The sequence below is a fragment of the Lepus europaeus genome, chromosome 18 (genome assembly GCF_033115175.1).
Source record: "Lepus europaeus isolate LE1 chromosome 18, mLepTim1.pri, whole genome shotgun sequence".
Taxonomy (NCBI): Eukaryota; Metazoa; Chordata; class Mammalia; order Lagomorpha; family Leporidae; genus Lepus; species Lepus europaeus.
In genome coordinates this window covers 76,785,047-76,797,832 of record NC_084844.1, presented here as the reverse complement: position 1 = coordinate 76,797,832, position 12,786 = coordinate 76,785,047, and the positions used below count along the sequence as shown (strand labels likewise).

At 46.6% G+C, this 12,786-nt stretch overlaps 1 long non-coding RNA gene across 3 annotated transcripts in view; it reads left to right on the top strand.

The window, feature by feature from the left end:
- LOC133746751 (uncharacterized) overlaps window positions 1–12,786 on the top strand; it is a 41,586-nt gene that overhangs the window by 2,190 nt on the left and 26,610 nt on the right. For 2 of the 3 annotated variants that reach the window (XR_009864255.1, XR_009864256.1), the window contains exon 3: window positions 4,871–5,000. This is a non-coding gene — a long non-coding RNA (uncharacterized LOC133746751). Of the gene's footprint in view, window positions 1–4,870; window positions 5,001–5,135; window positions 5,617–12,786 lie in introns of those variants that run through there. The other variant, XR_009864257.1, reaches the window with a different exon arrangement.

The window sequence follows — 12,786 nt, the reverse complement described above, 5'->3', positions numbered from 1 at the left end:
CATAGAATCTAAACACCTTTCTCAGGGCCACACAGCCGAGTGGGAAAACTGAGGTTCCTGCACCCCTTTTTAGGCACTACAGTACCTTCCTCAAATGGAAGATGAATCAAACAGAAGAAATCCTGGTGGCTTTGTCCTTGTACTAAGACAAAATTGTGAGTCCAACTCTTTAGTGGCCCATTAGGTGACCGTGGATAGTTTAGTTCAAAATCCTTCTCCCAGACATCTTGTAGAGTACATGGTGTTTTCACTGGGATGTTTTTAGTTCAGGTCACTAAAAGCCCATCTCCAACCAGCTTGAACAATGAGGAGAGCCAGACACAGTGGTCCTGGGCTTGATAAATTCAATGGCTGAGTGACGTCAGTGAGAACACGGGTTCTTTTCACCTCTGCTCTGTGACTCACAGCACTACCATTATCTGAAGTTGATTCTCTTTGTGGCAAAAGGAATTAGGCTTGGAGCAAGCAATTGAGATTATCCACACTCTTATTTATGGGTAATAGAAAGAGAATGGAATTCCTTTTCTTTAAAAACTGAGGTGGGGGGTGAGTGCTTGGCCCAGTGGTTAAGACGGCTCTTGAGAAACTTTCATCCCAAATTAAAGTGCCTGGTACAAGTCTTGGCACACTTGCAATTCCAACTTCCTGCTAATGTGCAACCTGGGAGGCACAGGTGATGGCTTATGTAGTTGGGTCCCTGCCAACCATGTGGGGAGACCAAATTGAGTTCTCTGATCCCACCCTCAGTGTGGCGCAGCCCTAAATATTTCAGGCCTTTGGAGAGTGAAATGGCAGATAGAAGGTCTCTTTCTGTGTCTCAAATAAATAAACATATAAATATGTAAATAAATAAATAATATCAAAGTAGAGGGTGTTATGGTACAGTGGGTTAAGCTGCCACTTGGAATGCCCACAGCCAATATTGGAGGACCTAAAATCAGGTCACACCTCTGCTTCCAGTTGAGCTTCTTGCTAATGCACCTGGGAAGCAATGGTGATAACCTAAGTGTGTGAGCTCCTGACACCCATGTCGGGGAACAGGACGGAGTTCCTAGCTTCAGCCTGGCCCAGCCCTGCTTTGCAGACATTTGGGGAGTGAGCCAGTGATTGGAAGTGCTCTTTAATACATAAATCTTTTAAAACTCTAGGTAGGATTTTCTCACCAATCACCTCCTGTCCAACAGCAAAGTTTGGAGGTATAATCAGAGGTATCATCTGAAGTGGGACATTAATAGACAAATGACCATCAAGGCCAGGGGAGTGGGTGCAGACAGCACTGTAATGTTTTAAGAGGAATGCTCCCTCTGGACCAACTACTCAGAGATCTTTCCTGCAACCCTCCCTCCCTGCCCCAAGACACTGCTTTCAGAGCTGTCTGTGGCAACAGAGAAGAGGTGGTCTGGAGAGTGGTCACTGAGGAGAGAGGAAGGGCGGGGAACCCCAGGGTCCCCTTTCTCCTGGTCTGGAGCCCCTTCTCCTATGTCACAGCTCTGCAGCAGAGCATGCCTGTCACCTCCCTCAGCCTGTGACACAATCTATTAGCATTGCCCATGGTTACGTTAGACTTGGGGACCACAGTGTGGTGTCCACTATGTCAACTTGAACTTCTAGGTTGGGGCTGGCACTGTGGAGTCATGGATAAAGCTGCTGCCTGCAGTTCCAGTTCTAGTCCTGGCTGTTCCACTTGCAATCCAGCTTTCTTCTATGACCTGGGAAAGCAGTAGAAGACAGTCCAAGTCCTTGGGCCCCTGGACCCGTGTGGGAAGACCCAGAGGAAGCTTCTGACTCCTGGCTTCAGATTGGCACAGCTCCAGCCCTTGTGACCAATTGGGGAGTGAAAGAGCAGATGGAAGGCCTTTCCTTCTCCCTCTCTCCCTCTCCCTCTCCCTGCCTTTCCTTCTCTCTCTGTGTAACTCTTTCAAAGAAATAAATAAATCTTAAAAAAAACTAGTTTTTCCATGAAGGTGACACCTGAGTGTGTCCCTCCCGGCAGCAAGGTTGGGAAGAGCTTGTCAGCTAGAAAGACCAGGGAGGTGAGACCAGAGAGCTGCTAGCTGGTGAGAGCCTTATAACCTGACCTGTGTTTGGGAGGGGGGTGTAGCCTGTCCCCATTCCCTCCATCTGAGTGGGAACTGTTCCCCCAGCACAGTTCTAGAGGAAGTTGCTGTGTTTAGCTCCTGGCCCAATCACTGTTGTCTGGAAGGATTCACCAATTAAGTCTCTGCAGTGTGTATGGGAAGGGCTATGGTAAGGGTTTTGCTGTCCCCATTAAAATGCAGTAATGGAGAAACTGTCCCCAGGCACTGCCAGGTGAGCTCCACACCTGCTCTGCCCTCTCTTCTAGAGATTCAGCCTCCCAAGATGCACCACTTCCATAGGCCCCTCCAACTCTTCCTTTATGTGGGGAGAGGGTAGGTGGCAGAAGGCTGCAGGCTCTGCCTGTTGCTAAGGGGAAGTAATTGCAGAGGACCAAAAGGAACACCAGGGTTCTGTGCCTGTTCCTATTACTATGCTACTCAGGCAGTTTTCTTCTGGTTCCATTTGTGAACCATGTGTCTGTCATTTAGAGACTGGGAGTCTGTATCAGCTTCATAACACTTTGCCCAGGGCTCACTGGTTCAGGTGCTCTGCATTCTCCCACAGCCTCCATGCTGCCCCAGGGAGTCCTGCCCACATTATTTTGATAAGTACATCTCTAAAGCCATTTAAAGTAATTTGTGTTTAGAAATGAAACGAGGTCATCATTACTGGCTGACTAGATGGCTATTTAAATGACTAACTTTACCTTGACTTAATTACTGATCTCCCAGTTAGAAGTTAATACATAATTATTTTAAGTTTTTTTTTTTTTTAAAGATTTATTTATTTTATTTGAAAGGCAGAGTTACAGAGAAGCAGAGAGAAAGAGAGAGGTCTTCCATCCACTAGCTCACTTCCTAAATGGTCACAATGATCAGAGCTGGGCTGATCCAAAGCTAGGAGCCAAGAGCTTTTCCCAGGCCTCCCATTTGGGTGCAGGGGCCCATGGTCTTGGACCATCCTCTACTGCCTTCCTAGGCCTCAGCAGAGAGCTGGATTGGAAGCAGAGCAGCTGGGTCTCAAACCATGACCTACATGGGATGGTGGCACTGCTGGCCTTACTTACCCTCTATGTCACAGTACCAGTCCCAATATGTAATTTTTAAACCAACATTATCTATTAAACTCTAAAACACCGCTGCCTGTGTTCTACATAAAACTCCCTTAAGTGGCCTCTCCACACTACTACTTTACCATGGCATCCCTGATACCAGCATTTCTTGCACCTGAATTAGCATTTCTCCTGAATAAGTAACTGTGCACCTGTATTGCAAGAGGTCTTTTAAGTGCACAAGAATGTTTTTTAAAGATTTATTTATTTGAAAGTCACAGTTACAAAGAGATTTCCATTTGCTGATTCAGTCCCCAAATGGCCAAGCTGAAGCCAGGAGCTTCTTCTGAGTTTCCCACATGGTATAGGGGCCCAAGCACTTGGACCATCTTCCACTGCTTTCCCAGGCACATTAACAGGGAGCTGGATCAAAAGTGGAGCCAGGACTCAAACTGCTACCCATATAGGATGCTGGCCCTGCAAAAGGTGGCTTAACCCTCAAGAATTTATTTTGAATGACCATCTTTGTGACACAGCAGGGTAAGCTGCCACATGTGAGGCCAACATCCCTTATTTGAGTGCGAGTTGCAGTCCTGGATGTTTTGCTTCCTACTAATGCTCCTGGCAGAAGAAGAGCCCCTACCACCCCTGTGGGAAACTCATATGGACTTCTGGTTCCCATCTTCAGCCTGGGCCAGTCCTGGCTCTTGTGGTCATTTTGGGAGAACCAGAAAATGAAAGATCTGTATCTCCCCTTTCCACCCCCCTATAACTGTCTTTCATAAAAATAAACAAAGTTAATTTTCCACCTGTGGCATTGGCATCCCACATGGGTACCAGTTCTAGTCCCAGCTGCCCCTCTTCCATTCCAGTTCTCTGCTATGGCCTGGAAAAGCAATAGAAAATGGCCCAAGTGCTTGGGCCCTAGCACCCACATGAGAAACTGGGAAGAAGCACCTGGCTCCTGGCTTTGGTTCAGCACAGCTCCAGCTGTTGCGGCCATCTGGGGAGTGAAACAGCAGAAGGAAGACCTTTCTCTCTGTCTCTCTCTCACTCTTTGTAACTCTACCTCTTAAATAAATAAAAAATTAAAAATAAATGGATTTTCTTAAAAAATTTTTTTTGAAATCCATGTACCATTTTTGTATAATAGACATTTTCCATGAACTTTTTGAAGACCGTTCACATGCATAGATTTCAAAATTTGTTGCATAAAATAAGATTATCTTTTAATTCCATTTTCCACAAACTTTTGAAACTCTCTCATATTTGCTTTTATTTCTATTTTTCTATAAACAGTATATATATTTGATTTTATTTCTTGCAAAACATGGATTGTATTTCCTTCCTCATGCTTTCATTCCAGTTTTAGTTTCCTCTTTTCTGCACTCGTAATCTGTCTTGCAATTTCTTCTCATCTCAGTCTATCCTATGTGAGGTTATCAGATCAGACTCCTTGGAGAACAATTTTCATCCTGTTACCCTCTTGTACAAAAGTGGTTAAAAAAATATCCTCATACTTAAGAATGAGGTATGCCTCCTAAGTAGTGGTTTATCCTGCTGCACCACAGTGCTCATCCCTGACCTTTTACTTGCTATTTCCCTGGCATTTTGAATTGTTTTACCTAAATTCATTTGTTGGAGCCAGTGTTGGGATGCATTAGGATAATCTGTTGCCAGTGATGTTGGCACACCATATGGGCACTTATTTACAGCTCAGCTGTTCTACTTCCCATCCAGTTCTCTGCAGTGCATCTGAGAAGCAGCAGACAACCCAAATTCTTGAGTCCCTGCCACCATGAGGGAGACTTGGATGGAGTTCCAGATCCGAGCTTTGATCTGACCCAGTCCCAGCCATTGTGACCATTTGGTGAGTGAATCTGCAGATGGGAGATCTCTCCCTCTCCCTCCCTGTCTCTCTTTCTTTATAACTCTGTCTTCCAAATAAATAAACAAATCTTTTTAACATATTTGTTTTTCAACCTTTTTTCTCCCTACCTTCTAGCACACTCCCTTGGTACTGCTGCTCTCTGTGGACTCATCCTCCTCAGCCTCTGACTAGAGCACAGCCACTCTCCAGTGCTGACATCCTCTGACACACATTTCACTCTGCTGTTCTCTCTAAACTGTAGACTCTGCTTGGGCAACCCAACTAACTCTCATGCATAGAACACACACCTGAGGACTCCAGAGCCTTAGACTTCAGGTCTGAACTAACTTTCATTTTCAGATGACTGGTGAAAAAACAAGTCTGGAAGCCAGGGTGTAGCCTTGTGGTTTAGATGCCTGTATCCCACATTGGAGTTTCTGGGTTTGATTCCCAGTTCCAGCCCCTGACTCCAACTCCCTGGAAATGCAAACCCTGAGAGCTAGCAAGTGATGGCTCAGATGATGGGGTTCCCTGCTCCTGGGCCAGCCCTGGCCACTGTGGACTTTTGAGCAGTGAACTAGAGGGTGAATACCACTTCTCTGTCTACTTGTTTGTCTCTCTGCATCTCCAATTAAAAAAAAAAAAAAAAAGTATGTCTATATCTTTCATTAAAATAAATTCCTCAATGGCTAAAAATAGTTTCATTGTTAAAGTAAGCAAAAAATAATGCTTCTTGGTTGTAAATGATATTAGAATAATTTACAACTGTAAATCAGACTTCCATAGTGGATAAGGAAGAGAAAGATGAGAGCAATAATTTTTACTTCTGGCTTTGGGGCTTCTTTGTCATGTAACCTTGGAAAATTCATTTAAACTCCGGGAGCCCAAGTTGAGTGTCATTAAAATTGCAGGCTCATCTAGTTGAGGCAAGTGGCATAAAGCTGAGACCCTTCCTTGTTTCTGTACCAAAAGAGCTAAGTGAAATTAGCAAGTCATTTTACCCATCTGGTTCTTCCTCCGCTGTGAAGTAAGATTGTCTTTATATTTACAGGATTTATTCTACACAGTACTAGCTTGTGGTAAGATTTGCATGACTGTCAGGTCTTCTACAACTCTACTGTATTATTAGCAGTTGACACTGAAGGCGAAATGCTAAACAACATAGAACTGCTAGGACTGGGGCCCCCACTGTGGCACTGTAGTTAACACCCTGGCCTGAACTGCTAGCATCCCATATGAGTGCCGGTTCAAGACCTGGCTGCTCCACTTCCAATCCAGCTCTCTGCTATGGCCTGGGAAAGCAGTAGAAGATGGTCCAAGTCCTTGGGCCCTGCACCTGCATGGGAGACCAGGAGGAAGTACCCAGCTCCTGGCTTTGGATTGGCATAGCGCCGGCCATAGCAGCCATTTGGGGGGTGAACCAATGGAAGGAAGATCTTTCTCTCTGTCTCTCTCACTGTCTACCTCTGCCTGTCAAAAAAAAAAAAAGAATCAATATAGTTATTAAAATTTTTAATTATAATCACTGAGTATTGGTAATTACTTTTTTAAAAGATTTTATGTATTAATTTGGCAGGTAGAGTTAGAGAAAGAGAAAGGTCTTCCTTCCATTGGTTCACTCCCCAAATGGCCACAATGGCTGGAGCTGCACTGATCCAAAGCCAGAAGCCAGGTGCTTCTTCCTGGTCTCCCATGCAGATGCAGGGGCCCAAGCACTTGGGCCATCCTCCACTGCCCTCCTAGGCCACAGCAGAGAGCTGGACTGGAAGAGGAGCAACCAGGACTAGAACCTGGCACCCATATGGGATGCCAGCACTGCAGGTAGAGGATTAACCTGTGCACTGCAGCCCCCACCTCAGTAGTGTAATTACTGATAGTATACTCCTAGTATTGTATATTTTAGTTTACACAATACTTAGATTAGATAAAAATATAGGTAGCGATAGTTATTGCTTCTCTTACTTTTACTGGATTGGATCATAGCACATGTCAATAAACCTTATTTTTTTAAAGGTTTATTTTTTAAGGAGTTACAGAGAGACACACATCAAGAGATATTCCATCTGCTGGTTTACTCCCAAGTGCCTGCAAAAAGCTAGAGCTGGGCTGATCCAAAGCCAGGAGCTTCTTTCAGGTCTCCCACATGGATTCAGGAGCCAAGTATTTGGGCCATATTCTGCTTTCCAAGGCACATTAGCAGGGAGCTAGATTAGAAGCGGAGCAGCTAGGACATGCACCAGTGCCCATATGGGATGCCAGCACTGCAGGTGGTGACTTTACCCAATATGCCATGGCACCAGCTTCAGCCTTTTCAATTTAATACTTAGAGATTATGCACTGTTCAACATCCTGGCTTTGGCTTGGCCCAGCCTCCACTGTTGTGGACATTTGGGGAGTGAACCAGAGGTTGAAAGATCTCTCTTCTTCTGCCTCTCCCTCTCTAACTCTGCCTTTCAAATAAATGAGTCTTTGAAATATATACATATATGGGTCCCACACTGTAGTACAGTGGGTAAAGCCACTGCCATATAGGCACTGATTCAAGTCCTGGCTGATCCACTTCAATCCAGCTCCCTGCTAATGTGCCTGGGAAAGCATCAGAGGACTGCCCAAGTGCTTGAGCCCCTGCATTCCTGTGGGAGACCTGAAAGAAGCTCCTGGCTCCTGGCTTTGGATCAGCTCAGCTCAGGCCATTGTGATCATTTTGGGGAGTGAAACAGTAGATGGAAGGTCTGTCTCTACACCCTCTCTGTAACTCTGCCTTTCAAATAAATGTTATAAAAATGAGGGAGAAAAGTGCACTTCTGTTGCTTTCCTCATTACCTAAAGTAACAATCAAAATCTGTTAGGCAAGGGAAGGCAAATGAATAAGGGAAATTCTGAGATCTATGTTGACCATGAAGAGAACAGTTTCCATGTATGTCTTCTGGAAGCCCATGTGAGTTGGAACCAAAGAAAAGAGGACAAAAAAGGGGGAGGCCAATATTCCCCATTTGTCTTCTTCCTTCATTGGTGCAGTGCAGAGTTGAGTAATGTAACATTGGTGTTTATCTCCATACAGTTCACTTCTATTTAGTTGTTTCTCAATCCTCAAAAAGGGATTTAGGTCAATGTTCTATTCTCATCAAAGACCCTGTTGTTTAATAAAAGATTCTGTTAGTAATTTTTACCCTGGGTAAAATTTTTTACCCTGGGTGGGTCTAAGGATGTGCTGTGACTTAGGTTTAGAAAAGAGCATCTTCCTTGCCACCCTCATCTCAGCTCTGGGGCTGTCAGTTCTCCCTGCACAGACACAGTAATGCACACTTCTTCTCTACTACAAAGATCTTCCCCTTATGTTGGTCATAATTCTAGTTATCAACATCAAATCAGCTCACACCTGGACTGTAAGTATTCAATGACATTATTTATCGAAATAAATGTATTCAAATATTCAAAGACCACTTCAAAGCTTAACTGCCTTCAAGAGTTTTTGGCACTTGTAATAGACACTGTGGTTTTCTACACACAAGCACTCACTATTTTATATACCGTTTAACAATTCAAACATCATTTCAGGTTCAGCAATACACAAGAATAGCATGCATGAAATGGAGTCACAAGAACTTTAGTACTCTTCTACATAGTCAACATGTTACGTTAGTTGGGACTCAAAACCACTATGTGGTAACATGAACTGATTTAATGAAAGATATACAGCTAGGTAGTTAAGGCCACAGAATCCCAGACCTATTGATTTTAAATGAGTTTAGATCAACAGCATTCCATTGCATTATCTTCTATCTCACAGTCCTGCTTTTCCAGCAAGACCCACACCCTCAGACCACATATTTCCTGCCTATGTCTGTACAGTGGTGGAAGCTGTTCTGATACAAGCATCTCCTGGACAGTCACCAGCTTCCTGACTCACTACCTAGCTTGGAATCATTAGTTCTGAGGGAACTGAATTGAATGTCAGTCTCTGGCAGTCACAGACTTCTGCCTTAGGAAACAGAACATGTCCTCTACTCTGGGGCTCCCTTTTTCTCATCAACCATGGTGTCTGTGGTGATCTATGGTTTTTTTCTTTTTTCTTTTTTGACAGGCAGAGTGGACAGTGAGAGAGAGACAGAGAGAAAGGTCTTCCTTTTGCCTTGGTTCACCCTCCAATGGCCGCCGCGGTAGGCGCGCTGCAGCCTGCGCACTGCGCTGTTCCGATGGCAGGAGCCAGGTGCTTCTCCTGGTCTCCCATGGGGTGCAGAGCCCAAGCACTTGGGCCATCCTCCACTGCACTCCTTGGCCACAGCAGAGAGCTGGCCTGGAAGAGGGGCAACCAGGACAGGATCGGTGCCCCGACCGGGACTAGAACCCGGTGTGCCAGTGCCGCAAGTCAGAGGATTAGCCTGTTGAGCCACGGCGCCGGCCGATCTATGGTTTTTCACTCAAGCCCTAGTAGAACTCTGATTCCAAAAAACAGGGATAAGTGTTCTACCTGGGGCTGGTGCTGTGGCATAGCAAGCTACACTGATGCCTGCAGCACTAGCATCCCATATGGATGCCAGTTTGAGTCCCAGCTACTCCAGTTCTTACCCACTCCCTGCTGGGAAAAGCAGCATAAGATGGCCCAAGTGCTTGGTCCTCTGCCCCTACATGGGAGACCTGGAGGAAGCTCCTGGCTTCAGCCTGACCCAGCCCTGACCACTGTGGCCATTTAGGGAGTGAACTAGCAGATGAAAGACCTCTCTCTGCAACTCTACTTTTCAAATAAGTAAAACATCATGTTGTACACCCTTTTCCAGGCAGTTGTACAGCTGGGAGTTGTAGCTTCTTGTATATTTTGGATAATAAGAGTTTTGGTTTGAAAGCAAGCTCATCTGAAACAAAGATCACTCATTATCCTTCGTTAGAGAAGGGAGCTCTGCTCTTTGAAAGTGAAAATCAGAGGCTGTAACATGTGATGAGCTCCACCTGCCAGGTCTGGGGATACTTAGTTGAAAGCCAGGACACCAGGAAAGGAAGCTTTTCAGATTCCCTGGCCCTTGCTTTAGTCTTATATCTTTACTTCCTTTGTTGCTTCTTGGTGCCAAGGGTGTACACTTTATGCTGAAATGAGGAATTTGGTCTTACCTCTTTGGGGGTTTTTTCTATGAAGACTGTATATATTTACCTTGGTTTTAAGGATAGCTTCTGGGGTGGGTGGATTTTTCAGAAGTTTTCACAAGCCAGCCAAAAGCCTATATTTTCTTCACAGAATTCAGTTTTTAAAAAAGCCTTCAATACAGCCAGAATATCTGTAGGAAGGGAAAAGTAGAAAAAAAAGCATGTGAAATTGAAGAACCGAATGATCAAATAATCCCTTGTGCTTTTCTAGTACTAGGATTAGCTATTTTCTAGTTTTTACTCAATCCTGTAGTCCTGAGGATTTAGCTCTTTAAAGACAAAGATGCCAGCAGGCAAAATACTTAAAATACTACTAAAACATAAATACTACAAAATACTACTAAAACATAAATACTTCAGTTTGTTTTTAATGCCAAAATGTATTTGTAGGAGAGGCACAAATCGTCAGGGAACTAAGTCTCTTGCAAACACTGCCTGCAATGAAAAGCATCCTCAGCCTCTACCAAGAGCAGTGCCATTGCAGAGCTGAAGGGTGATTTATTTCCCCCACCTGGGGTGAATATGCTGAGAAATAAAGGGAGATAAACAGACCTTCTAGGTTAAGTCTCATTCCCCTTGGTGAGCTGCTCATGTGTGTTTGAGGACACAGCCTTTCTGCACTCTTGTGATACTTGCAATGGATTAAATTCAAGACTAATTCACATTTGCAGGCCAGCAGCTCCTGGAATGCTTCTGACCACAGCAGTGCTTCCTTCGGGGAAAGTCTGCAAGAGCAGTTCTGTAGTGAGTTGTGCTCAGAGCAGTTCCCCTCCCGGCTCAGCAGTGAGCTGTTCAGATTGCAAACACAGGAATCTCAACTTACTTGATGAAAGTTTGCTACGTGCTTTTCTTGCCAACTGTGGCCTTCCCAGGAGTGGTGGAGTTTTGAGGTAGCTCAATCGTGTCTTCTAATCTTTTACTCTTAAAAAAAAGTACATTTCACTAAATGACCATCCTTGAGTACACTACTGACCTGAATGCATTTTTACCAAATAAAGTCATCCAATAGCTACAAACAAACCAAAAGCCAATAGCAGGCTTACCAACCTAATATTAAACTCAGCACCGGGCCGGCACCGTGGCTCAATAGGCTAATCCTTCGCCTAGTGGTGCTGGCACACCAGGTTCTAGTCCCGGTCGGGACGCCAGATTCTGTCCCGGTTGCCCCTCTTCCAGGCCAGCTCTCTGCTGTGGCCAGGGAGTGCAGTGGAGGATGGCCCAAGTACTTGGGCCCTGCACCCCATGGGAGACCAGGAGAAGCAGCTGGCTCCTGCCATCCGATCAGTGCAGTGCGCTGGCCGCGGCGGCCATTGGAGGGTGAACCAATGGCAAAAAGGAAGACCTTTCTCTCTGTCTCTATCACTGTCCACTCTGCCTGTCAAAAAAAAAAAAAAAAAAAACTCAGCACCGAATTACTGAGCAGTTTCATGTGTTCCTCATAAAGTAAGTGCTGCTGTGAGGACTAAAGATGGGACTGCCCAAATTTTAATTTTCAATATACTGCACAGCTAATAAAGCAGATGCTGTCTCTGGCCCACAAAAGGGGACAGTTTCCCTGCAAGGTTAACCGCAATCGGGAGACATTTCACACCTGATGGGACCCGCAGCGGGACTACCTTGAGCCAGCTCCTCTGCTTCCCTTTCCACCTTCGGTCCTGGACAGGCCAGAGACCACGCACAGGAGGTGCCACCGGCTCACCCGTGCCCCCCTGTAACCCGCAACGCTCCTGGGAGGCAGATGCCACAGAACAGTGATTTGTTCCATGGTTGTCACTGCGTGAGATCAGCCCATCATGACAAAACGACCATGGACTCGAACGAGACATCCAACTGCAGAAGCACTGCCCTAGCGGCAGTGCAGGAGGGTGGATGACGGAAGGCACAGCGCGGCCAGGATCTCTAGGTACCCCGCAGGACTCTGCTGCCCTGGTTGCCTACAGCAGGCTGGCGGGAGAGGCTGAGGGTCGCACTCACCGGGTCTGCCTCCCTTCCTGGCTCTCCTAGCTCTCGACGCTGCCGCCTGTGTTCTTGTCCCAATGTCCGAAATTGAGCTCAACGTAACACCACCCACGTCACCCGCACACACCGCAACTACCAGGTGCCCGCCAATGACCACCGCCTTTATAGCCGGCCAGGCATGGGGCAAGTCTGGCAGCGCCGGTCCTGTCCCAGGACAGGGAGGATTGGTCCGAGGCCCCTGGCCGGGCGGAGCCTGAGCCGCCCTGCAGCAGATTCTGGAAGCAAGGGAGCTGCTGATAGCTGAGGCCAGGCTCAGAGCGCACTCAGGGAGACGCCACGCCCGGCAGGGGCGCTGGGGCCCTGGACTTTCCCAGGCTGCAGTCCTGGGGTGGAGGCTGGCTTAGCCCTTCTTCCCCAGCCCTGCCCTCAAGTGGAGCAGGGTTCCCATGGGGGCAGCTTCCTTCACGGGAGGGCCTCGATTCAGGGTGCTGGCCTGCAGCCTTCTTGGAGGGAGTAGGAGACAGCGACTTTGTCAGGAGGCGACACCCGAGCTGGGCCTGCTTTTTGGGACAGCTCTGGATGCATGTCCGCGTGTGCCTGGACCTGCGGGGCCGCCTCTCGCCTCCTGGAGGATCTGGGAGCCGGGCGTCCTGGTGGCGGGGGCGGGAGGGCGATGAACTGAGCTCAC